A 12,070-nucleotide genomic window follows, 5' to 3' on the forward strand; every position below is an offset into this window, starting at 1 on the left:
CACCCAGGGTCAAACCCTCTAGATTATAACATTCCGGGTCCCTTCCTCCAATGGGAAAAAACAGTGTTGCTTATTATGTAGGATTGGATGGACGAGAGGGCCGGTGATGGGGTAGGAGAGGAAAAGATGATTCAACAACCATGAACACCATTTAACACTTCAAAGCTGGTCACACTATTATCGTTATTTGAATAAACGAAATATTCTTATTAAGATAAAATATTATATAAAATTCCCCTTAATCTTCGAGAGCAAGCTTTTGATACTTCAGGTGAAACCAAAGACAAATATTCAGAAAATATATCGGTGAATAAAAACGGTCATACCAGCCGCTATCGGTCTCATTTAGTTACTATGCCATACGGCTACATGCTCCAAAGTACAATCTTCTACAGTACTTCACAAAACTTCCATTTTCTTTAAAACACATTTCCAAAATTCATTTATTCAAGATGAGTATTAAAGAAAGGGGAAGAAGCAACAAAATATGATGAGCTTGAACTGTTTTATTTATTCCATCAGATCAGAACTAACAGGCAAAAATAGATGGTATATATTAAAAAGTGAATAAAACTGACCATTTACCCTCAAATAAAACAGTGTTAACAGTCGAACATGGAGGGATGAAATGCAATATTTAAATGAATTAACTGTTTCTTAACATGGGGGAGAACACAAAAGCCTGAGTTATAATGAGCCTCATCTCTATTCACATGTCTCTGACTTGACCACTACTCACGAGATGAACCAAAATTTGTTGAGATTCTGTCTTTTGTCCAATAATTACATAAATGGTGAAGAGTGAGGTAAGAGCTATTTATATTATCGGATACTGCTTAAGCAGTAGGTTAAAATCAAGGCTGATCAGGGCCAAATAAAACTTTACTTCTTCCTGTTTAAACCTTTTACCTATCCATAAAAAAATTATTGCATTCGTCTTAAACAATTAATGAAAATACAAGCCAGTGATTGATAGCCAAATCACAATATGAACAGTATCAAGCTCACTTTTGGAATAAAATGAGCACCAACATAGCAAAGGTAGGTGTCTTCCGCAATATTGAAAAAAGCCATTAACTGTTAGACATCCTGTATGATGGTTTATACCAAGATAAAACAAAGCACACAGGGAGAGGTGTGTATGATGCGAATTTAAGTAGTTTATCAGAAATTTAAGAAATATTGCATTTACAGTTTTCAACATCAATTTGGTTGTTAATGGCGGAGAGCGTTAAAGTACAGTGCATTTTACGATTAATCTGTAGCTGCATATGATCAAATTTCTTTTCTATTTTGCCCAGCATCTTTAGATCAAACCACAGTCTCATAGGATATGGTTAGTGAAGAAATGAATTATAAAATTAAATGCATCTTGTGAATGTATTTGGCAACAATAGAGTTAGCACACAGACAAAAAAAATGTAGTTTTTTTTTTCATTGTGATGAAGTTCTATGTACAGAAAACATTGACAGCAAAGCAAGTTTATTTAATATTTGGGAAATGGAGCTTGAATTTTGTTCTGACTGAATAAGCGTTAGTTACATATATATATATATATATATATATCACATATATATATATATATCACATATATATATATATATATATATATATATATATAAGTTACTAATGCTATATATATATATATATATATATATATATAGCATTAGTATACACATGGCTTATGTGATGTTAAAGTAATGAGTTCATATAATTATGCAAACGATAAACATACTTATAATTCAAATTTGATCAATACATCTGGCAAAATGCAAGTACTGATTTAAATATATTGTAAACTCATGTAAGGTAAGGTATCATACTGAAACACACTTTTATTTTTCTAAAGACCTTCAATATTCTCAACTGAGCAACAAAAGGATTGCAGAACAAATAGCCTAGCCCCTCCCTCCCCACCCCACCCCACCCCACCATCCCCCACTTCATACTTCTGCACTCATATTGACATCACGCTACAGCTAGTACTGTGCTAGCAAGTTGATCAAAAGTAACACTTATGATATAAACTTCTTCGTGATTTTCTCAAATTCAAAAAGTTTAAATTAACCAGAGTGGAAACGGAATTTTGAGAATGTGCAGCAAAATAAAATTAATACATTAAGCACATTTAAGCAGTTTAGCCTGCTGGGTAAACCCCCATCTGCTTTGATCTACAAAATCGCCAAGCAAAGCCTGGGTCTCATGTGTGACCACTTCTTGACAAAGAGACATGACAAGTTGAAGGAAATCCTTCATTCATTCAAAGCGAGAAGCAACTTCAGTACAACATCTTTGAAAGACGATTTTTTATTATACACATATATGGCTGCATACTTTGCTCATAATTGAGTTCTGAGAGCCTGGAGAGAGCTCACGCCAGGAAAACAGAATCCAAAAATAAATAATTTATGTTCTATGTGGCCTAGTAGTGGAATTCCCAAGCAAAGATAATGTTGAGGCACATCCAACACAGTCACTTATAATATAGGTACCCCACCACTATTATAGTGCGTGTCCGCCTGAGAGGTTACAAACCATTTTCGGGAAATATTGCCCTTAATTAATAATTATAATCAGGTAGTGATTTTTACGACTTTTAAGCAACCACGAATGTGGGAGAAGCCCGTAAGGGCTTAAAGATTACAACTTACACGTCGGGGGCTTCCAACTCAACATTTTAAGCTCAATTGTGGGATCTTTTCAATTTAGAAAGTCATTTTAGACAGGAAAACCGTAGTTTGCTCTTGGATGAAAAACCCACCTTACTATGACCCGGCTATAAGCCTAAGCCTCATTGCTTCAAATGCTACCGCCATAATCCATTCGGCCACAGAACCGATCATTTGACCTAGTGTTTTTGCATTTTCTGAGTCATTTCTTGGATGTTGAAGAGAACGAATTGAACTACTGATGGTCTAAGTAGTTTGAAAAGAGTTTGAAACCTGCAGCTATGCTCTAGCGGCCTTGGGAAGTGACAAGTGTAGTGTGAAATTGGGCTGTTAATTCTGGTGCGACACCTGCATACCCATTGTTACACTGTATCGATAACACAAAACATGCCGTCACATAGCCTATATGCGCCATGAAGTCAAGTGTGACTTTTCTTCCATTGTGCTACAGTTCAACCGGTTGAAAAGGCAATTATGCAGTCCGAGATATTTTGTTCAACTAAAGTGCACTTTGTTATATCAGGGAGCGTGGAGACGGAGAAGGGGGGAGGGCTAGGGGACTTGAGCCCCTCCCAATTGTTTTGCCATGGAAATTTGGTCCATCTTTTCACTCATAAGTGGGTGGGTTTTTTTTCCTCAAAAAAAGGAAATAATAGAAGTGTACTATGAGCCCATTGTACCGATTGATCAGCCCCTCCCACTTCAAAATTATCTCTGCGGTCCCCGAATATGTTGGAATCATGGGAGCAAATTCCAGGGGTGGGAGTAGTACCTCCACTATTTGTTATGGGATTATGGTGTACACAATTCCTTAAATCCCGTCCCTCCTTCAATTCCAAAGACGGTGGTTTATAATAGATCGTGGTCCAGAATCAGGTTCCATGCATCCTAATCGAGGTAAGGATAGAAAAAAAAACTTGCCAGAAGAAATTATTTTGCGAGCCCGTATGTAAGACTCAGCAAAAGTCGAACTAATTCTTCCGAGTTAAGCGTTCCTTCATGCATTCCTTACGTTCAAGTCAATTTAAATGAAGTCGTTGTGTAGTTGCGAAACTTCATAGAGTGATGAACGACCCATATCTACTTTTGCAGTGTACTTAGCTCATGTAAAATGCAATTCAAGTTTTTACATACAGCAAAATTTACCATGAAAAGCGAGAATTAAAGCATCTCCCTGGGTGTACGTGCGGTGAGCTTATGAAAGTCATCCCGTAGCCATACAGTTAGGCCACCAGATTATGACAACAACACATCATAACAATTATCTGGATGTTTCTATGTTATTCCTTGCATGTAGCCGACGTACTAATTAGGAAAAATACATTTTCAAAATAAAAATTAGATAAAAGAAGATATTTTGTTAATAACTGCCCAATAGAGCAAGTCTTGAATTCAGAATCCCTACAACCTCTAGCCATATCTCTGTCCATATTCATAGCTATATTACAACATGGAAGTATTACCCCCACAGCGGTGAAAGGTTTGTACATGGTCAGGGTAATACTTCTATTGTTTGTAGAATCATGGAGCTAAAGACCGATTTTAGCCTCATGGTACAATACTTTTCAAGGAAAGGTCGCACAGAAAAGAACCTGGGCACGAAACCCAAACTACCAAACGACTGATCCGCTCTCAACCCCAGTCCCCTTGCATCGGGACTGTGACTGTGTGATCATCGTCGGGTGTGTATCACCACTCCCCTCGAAAGGGAACAGATGCAACACATGATCTTAGCCGAAAGGCATGGTAAAATAAGCTATCTTGTCTATTGAACTTGCAATTTTATGTAGAAAAGGCCATTGTGGAAACTCGACATTTTAATGAGCCTGTATCTACATGGTGGATGACTACATTAATATTGAGCATATTTTACATGCATCAATTTACTTATTTAAACAAGGTGCTGTGATGCTCCTCTGAAGCCAGTAACTTTCCGCTACACAAATAAGAAGAAAGAAATTCCGATCATGCAAATTCTGCTAAATACTGTTACATGTTCACATGCTGTTACAGCTAAATTTTCCGTTTTGTAAGGATGATTGCAACTGGCTATTGTCCTTATTTTGTTGTTCTATTCTATTGTTTGTATAACATGGCAAGAGATCAGGCATAAATTTTTTTCGAAACAATTCCCTCAATCTGGCATGTTGTGCAACATGACATAAACCAGACAAGAATAGAGCATGACCATGGTTAGTCGATTCGTCAGATAGGAGGATTGTAGCTGGAAATATGGCGATGTACCGCGAGACACACTCAAACAAGAAAAGAGCATGGATAATGGTTAGTTTAGAAAAGAAACAGAGGATTCATTTTCTCACAATAAAAACAACATATTGCAACTTCTCTGAGGCTGTTTGTCTGTTCATGAATTCAAGGCAGAAAGTTATCTTGAATGTTAAGTGTGTCATACCTCAAATATGCGTGATGAATATCTTGGGTGGCATATTGTTAAACAAATGACAGTGTTTTTTTGTAGATCATATAAAATATTGCACTATTTGAAATAACTCTGTCGAAAGCGAGAGTAAATTGAACCCTAGTTATGAGATGGAAAGAAAGAATTGAACAGAAGGACTTACGAACTAAATAATGTAACGGCAATGGTCAGTTTCAGGCTCCGTACAGAAAATGCTATTTGCAGGCTGCAGGGTATTTCCACAGATGGAGATATTTGAAATGCAGGGGACATTATAGGGTCTTTTAAAGAATTGGCAGAGTTTTTTTATGTAAAGCTGCTATACTTATCATGGAAAAGTTCCATAATGTAGGCATGGCGTCTCCTAGCCTTATTTGGGTATATGTTCTTGCATTCCGTATTTGGAACACTGCCTACTATTGTTTGTATTGCTTGTTCTTAAGTTAGGTAAGTCAGTATTGTAACATGTTTTTATTTTAACACATTGATTGCATCTGTACAAACCTATACATTGAGTTGAACTACAATAACTATGAGCAGGGAAATCTTACCACTATCTCACTTGCATATCTTTATGATAAAGTGACCATGACACGAAATTTTCGAAGTCCTATATTTTTGGGATCCATCAAAAAATGTTCTCTAGAACATATATCAACCAATCTGCCAGTTTAAAACTTGATTTTTCAAGTCGAAAATTGAGAATGAATTTACCCTTTTTGGCGTTTGAAACTTTGTTTATTCGAAAATTTTCCCGTTTGCATGACGTCATGTGACGTCACGTTTTGAACACATTTGTTGTCGCTGCTAACAATCCTCCGAACATACCATTCACGTACACAGTAGAAAAGTACACATACCACTAGTAGTTACTTAACCAAACACCGATCACAAGTGCGATATCAAATCAAAATTCCCTGTGAAATGGCGGATCCAGAACCAATTGCGGCAACCGAAGTTCAAAGTGATAGTGGTTCTTCACCAGGCAGTGAAATTGGTCTATAATTAGAGTGCCCTTTCTCATATTCGAAGCAGAGAGTGAAGGCGATGATCATGCCATTATTGAACCGAACGTGGAGGGTGGACCGGAGGTGTTAGAACCGTATCAGTTCGAGCCTGTTAAACGAGCCGAAATTGAAGCTCCACAACATATCGAAGAAGAAATCCGTTCGAAAAGATTGCAAGGAACATACAACGTGGTAAGAATTAATTAACGAAGCATTTAAAAACAAAATCCAGTCCATTTTGTGCATGTGTTGTTGGAATTCGCGGAACACCCTAAACCGTATTGTGCGTTGTGTTACGGTAACTTACAACCAATATGCTGTATACTGTGTGTAGGCATATGTGTTATTTCATACTCATTATTACTTGGCTAGTACTTTGGCCTGGAGTTTTGCAAATCAATTTTCTGAAACAAAAGAATGTTTCATGATATATGGAAGGTGTAAATTCACAACAAATGTAACCATAACTGTACATTGTATGCCTGCTTGTTATTTTGGACATCATGGGCCAACATTAATACATTTTGAACTTTCATAAATTTTTCCCCAGGCAGTACAGATACATAGCCTATACAGTCAACAGGTTCAATGGTACTTGGGGTTCCTAGCAAGACACGTCAGGGTTGTGCTACCATCATGTGCAGTCCAAAGGATCAGAAGTGAGTTTCCAGCCAATGGTCATTACACTGGATTCAAGTTGCCAGGAGAAAACTTATTGTATAGGAAGCCTTGATTGAGAAATTCCTCCAGAAACACCTTTTCTAAACTACGATTGTGTTCGATTATCAATCCGTCAGGGTTCCCTCAGTGTTGATATATAGAAATTGATGACTTTTAATTCAGGATGAAAAGGTTATTTTCCAGACCCAACATCAACAATGAAAGAAAAGGCATGTTTTGAAGCATTTGGACACAAGTATTGGCGTGACCGTGATGTCATATAATATGTGCATAAGGGAACGGGCATTGACCTTTTTAGGAGCATCTACCTCCCAGACATTTGCTTCGTACCTTTAATCTGGAAGCCAAAATATCCATATCACCAATGATATTTGACAGAAAAGTCATAATAAAGACAATGGAGGCAGCAGAACTCTTTAATGTTTAGACTTTGTTTCTTCAGCAGCAGTTGGTTTGTTTTACAGTCTTTCTTCAGAAACTCAGCAGTACACCCTGTTAATGGTCTTCGATTGTTTTAATGCGTGTGATGCTGTGTTTCACTTTGCCTGTCAGTGTTGTACGTGTCGTCGTGCGTGGGTATCATTTTTGCATGTGAGTTACTTCGTGCAGTGCTTCTTGGTTTAAATAACCCTTTATTGTATTTGCTTCTGGATTATTCTAATTAATTTGTCACAACAACGATTGATAGCGATGGACATACAACTGCTTTGTAGGCTTAAAGCAAAAAATTTCATGTAAGTTGTTTTCTTTAAACCTCTTTTGATGTCACAAATTACATTAGTATAATTTAAGAATGATAATGTTTATGGAAAGTACAGTTTTACTTTTATGTCATATAATACAATGATTGTTGGTAATGTTACTTTAGTCACAGGCTTCATCAGATTGTCCAAAATGACTGTCTAGAGCTGATATTGAATAAATTTTGTTCAATGATTTAAGACTTGAATTACGTTGTGTGAATTTTTGGCTCTGTGACTTTAAAATAAACCGCTTTGAGATTTAATTAAACACCCTTTGGAATAAAATCTTTTTGCCTACCTATTTTGACCCATCCCCATTACCCCCACTCCCTCCACAACATAAAAAAATAGTTTTCCTGGAATAGGAATAAGAAATTATTGCTATAACTAACTGATCCAGCATATTCCAGAAATAAATTGGGGCACTGAGATTTGTTCACAAGAAGATGTAACCCATCACTTCTGAAGCTAACCTCATAGCTTATTAGTATACAATAGAGCAATGAAGGGGGTGTTAATTTAGATGATACAGTAAAATCTCTTCGTCTATTGCGACTTCAGTGTAGTAACGCTAATACTAGTACTACTAGTGCTCGGCGCGCTACCTCCTAAGGATCGCCAATTGCCCCTTTGGAGGTTTCCTGTTCCCCGATCTGGTCTTCAGAGAAGTTTTTTTTTGGATTACTTAACAGAAGAATGACTCTTTTATGTCGAACCGTTAAAGTCCATTTGTTTTATTTCATAACAAAAAGGAGGGATCGTAGTATGCTCCCGTGAAGTGTTCGCTTCATACGGAGCTGCATACTGGCTAGGCCCAGTGAAATCGGCGCTGGTGTTGTGCACTAACTTGGTCATAATCGCCGTGTTTTATTCGTCCTTCAGCCATGGATGAAGGCTAATTGCATGGGTTACGATATTTATGCAGCCCCCAACAACACAACGGACCGGCATTTCTCTCGGATAGTTTAAAACAGTTGTAAAACAAACTTGAAATTTCTAACGATATAGCGTAATACAGTGGTTGTTCTCTCAGTGTAAATGTGCGTGTATATGGAACGGTATGATCGTCGCGCATCCGGTACATGCCTGGGCTTGGCACTTGTGTTCCTAACATGACGTCATCATTGTCTTGTTGTGAAATCGCATTCTTAGATATCTATTTTCGGATGCGAATATTAAAACGTTAATTACTAATTAGTCCTTGAGGTTTTCATGGTGATGAGGATAGTTTTGAACATAGATTTTCTCATAGATTAAGAGGAAGTTACTCTCGATTAGTTGGATTTTTCGTGTCATGGCCTCTTTAAAGTGACCATATTCATACTTTAACCCAAGCCATTATTCCATATAACAGTAGATAGTGTTCATCCAGAGTAGGCTACAGGATATTTTAAAGGTAGGCTATGTAGAATTGGCCCTAATTTAGCATGCTATAAATGCTAGAATATTTAAAAAAAGAATTTTCCTACAGGTCTTTACTTTCCAAATTGTTCTACGGCATTCTAATTGAAAGCATAAAATGCCTGAATGTCCCAGTTTCAAAACTTTGACCAAAGGTAACCATATTTGAATATCTGGTATATTTTGGGCCAATACAGCATACTCTGGTCGAGAGTTGCCGTGGAAGCCACCATATGTTTGTAGTAATGCAGTAAAATGTAGTAAAGGCAGCTGGAGGAGTCCAGTTTACCCCTGTGCCGAAGGTCATTCATCTTTTGGTTTTTGAAGAACACTTTAACCTTCCCAACCTGGAACCATACCATTAACGACATGTCTCTATAGGGGATTGAATCCTTAGGTAGCCGTCCTGAGCTAGTACGAATCAGCAGAGGGAGGTTGTGGATGCTACGCCTTCGCACCATTAAACCTCATGGGCTCAACATTCAGGAAGGACATGACTAACTTTTCTTTTTTCCCTCCTTCTCCCTTTGCTTCCCCCCCCCCCCCCCCCATCACTCCTCTTCTCGTAGCTTTTTCCACCTTTTTTTCTCCACACCTTTTTGTCTTTGTCCTTCTCCAGTTTATTCCCTACCCCCTTCCCTTAATACTCTCTTTATCCCTCCACTGTTTATCTCCTACCTCTCCTCTTCCCCTGTTGGTTTCTTTCTTTCATTCTTCTCTCCATCCCGTGTCTACTAATCCACTTACATCTATCTCTTTGTGTTCACCATGCTCATTAACCTGTCTCTATTATGTGCGTGTTTTTCTTGTCCCTTCTGTTACTTGTCATTTAGCCTTTGAAGAAGATCCTGCTAGGATCGAAACGTCAGACCAACTTACTTCCACACATTTTCCTACACAGGCTCTCTAGTGGATAAGCAGTTTGCTAACAGTTTTATTTTATTTTGAACGCAAGTATTGAAGAACGTAAGGCCGGAAGCAAGTCGTTTCGTCAAATAAAAGTACATTAGCAGCACATATTCAGTTCAGAAACTATTCGCTTTTTATTTCTTCAGCAATTTCTCCAACAAAAATCGGCAGCACGAGATCATACGGCCCATATGACTCCTACGAGCTGGTATAGCGTTTTCCCAGCAGTACAATATACACTGTTCCATATAGCCAATCGAAAAATTGCGTACATAACAAGTGGAAAGTTGCTCGCATAGCACATAGTACAATTACACAGTATGCCTATAGGTTACGCAACACTGTGAGAGGTGGATTAGAATCTCGGAAACCTGATACTTTGCGGTAACAGTACCCAGATCTGTATGCTGTTTATAGCTAAGGATGAGAATGCCACATTAAAGAGATGAATATTTTGCCGCTGTGAGAAGAGGGCAGCATTGCTTTTATTTTTAAATCGGGGAGTACGTTGAGACAAGATTAGCGATTTCCTAGCTGAGAGAGTGCCTTTAATTAACTGATTATCGACCTTTATTAAGTACGAATAGAAGATAACATGATGATATCAGATTGTAAAAACGTAATCAAATCTGCCATTGCGAATGTAAAAGCAACCATCAAAGACTAGGCTTGGTACGAACGATTAGTATAGTTAACACAGTTGCATTGTAGTATAGGCCTATAAAAATGCCCGGTTTGCCTGACTAGTTTAATAGAAAGTGAATCTAGATATGTGGTAGGTAAAGGCTGTGGCACCGATTGAAAGCTTAAACAACCATCTGTAGCGTCGTAGCTACTGGTGTAGTGCGCCACCTCTTTAATTAATATTGTGTATCAATTTAGTGTTGCTTTACATGCTGTAAGCCTACATACAGTACTCAGTCCCCAGAAATCCTGTGCACGCAATACTCCGCTATAATATTAAAGGGATTTAGCACTTGGGGTGACTCATTTGGGGTCGGTATGTAGCGTTGTAGCGCCACCAAATTTAGTTCACTTTTTTGGCTTCATTTTTTGATAGCGAGCTAGACCATGATTTGGCCAGCTCGAGAGAGAAGCCTAAAAACCTAGAGATGCTTGTGTTGTAGTACTTCGAGCGGCGGTTTTCTTTACTTAACATATTAACACTGGTAGTTCGATTTGTTGGATACAGTTGTGAACCGTGTACAAGGCGTTGTTAAGTCTTAAGTCAAAGTGTGCAGGAGTCACAAATAAATACACGAGTTGGCAATCCAAAATATACGGAGTTTGTTTTATGTCACGAGTACACCCTCGTCATGCAACTACTATTCGGAGTTGCGTTTTATATTGCACTATGCATATAAAAATGCACCACTGTGTTTGGTTAGTTTTATAATACTTTTTTTTAAGGAAAAGTCGCCCAGGAAAGAACCTGGGCATGAAACCAAACTATCGAACGACTGATCCGCTCTCAACCCCAGTCCCCTTGCATCGGGACTGTGTGATCATCGTCGGGTGCACATGTGCATCACCATTCCCCTCGAAAGGGAACAGATACTATACATGATCTTAGCCACAAGGCCGATTGGTTAGTTTTATAATAGAAAGTTAATCTAGACATGTGGTAGATATTTATAGAAAGTGAATCTAGACATGTGGAAGATACGCATGATGTCACACCGTTAGACAGCTTATATGTAAAACCGTCAAATGAGAGAACTACTATTCGGAGCCTATCTTCGTGTGTCTACTCATTATAGTTACGAATCTAGCGAGAAACAATCCTTTTAAAAACTTTAAAGACATAATGCGTACAAAGATATGTTTATTGCTGGAAAAGAGCACAGTAACTAGTCAATAACGTGACAAAGGAGAGAATCTGTATGGCGGGCCATCAGTCTCAAATCGTGGGGAATCGACTTATACCGATTTAAATCGACATATACCAATTGTCCTCGACTTATACCAGTTTCCAGCAGCTTAAATTGACTTCTACCGATTTAAATCGACATAAACCAGTTTAATTCATCATATCATCGTTTAAATCGACATATACCAGTTTAATTGGACATATCATCGATTTAAATCGACATATACCAACTTAAATGGATGATAAGTAAAATACATCGGTATATGTCAAGTTAAATCGACATAATACCAATTTAATTCGACTTATGCCAGTTTAAATCGACTTGTATCTCCACATGATGTATCTCCACATGTCAATCGTCACCGAAATC

The sequence above is a fragment of the Apostichopus japonicus genome, chromosome 1, assembly GCF_037975245.1.
Source record: "Apostichopus japonicus isolate 1M-3 chromosome 1, ASM3797524v1, whole genome shotgun sequence".
NCBI classification, from domain to species: Eukaryota; Metazoa; Echinodermata; class Holothuroidea; order Aspidochirotida; family Stichopodidae; genus Apostichopus; species Apostichopus japonicus.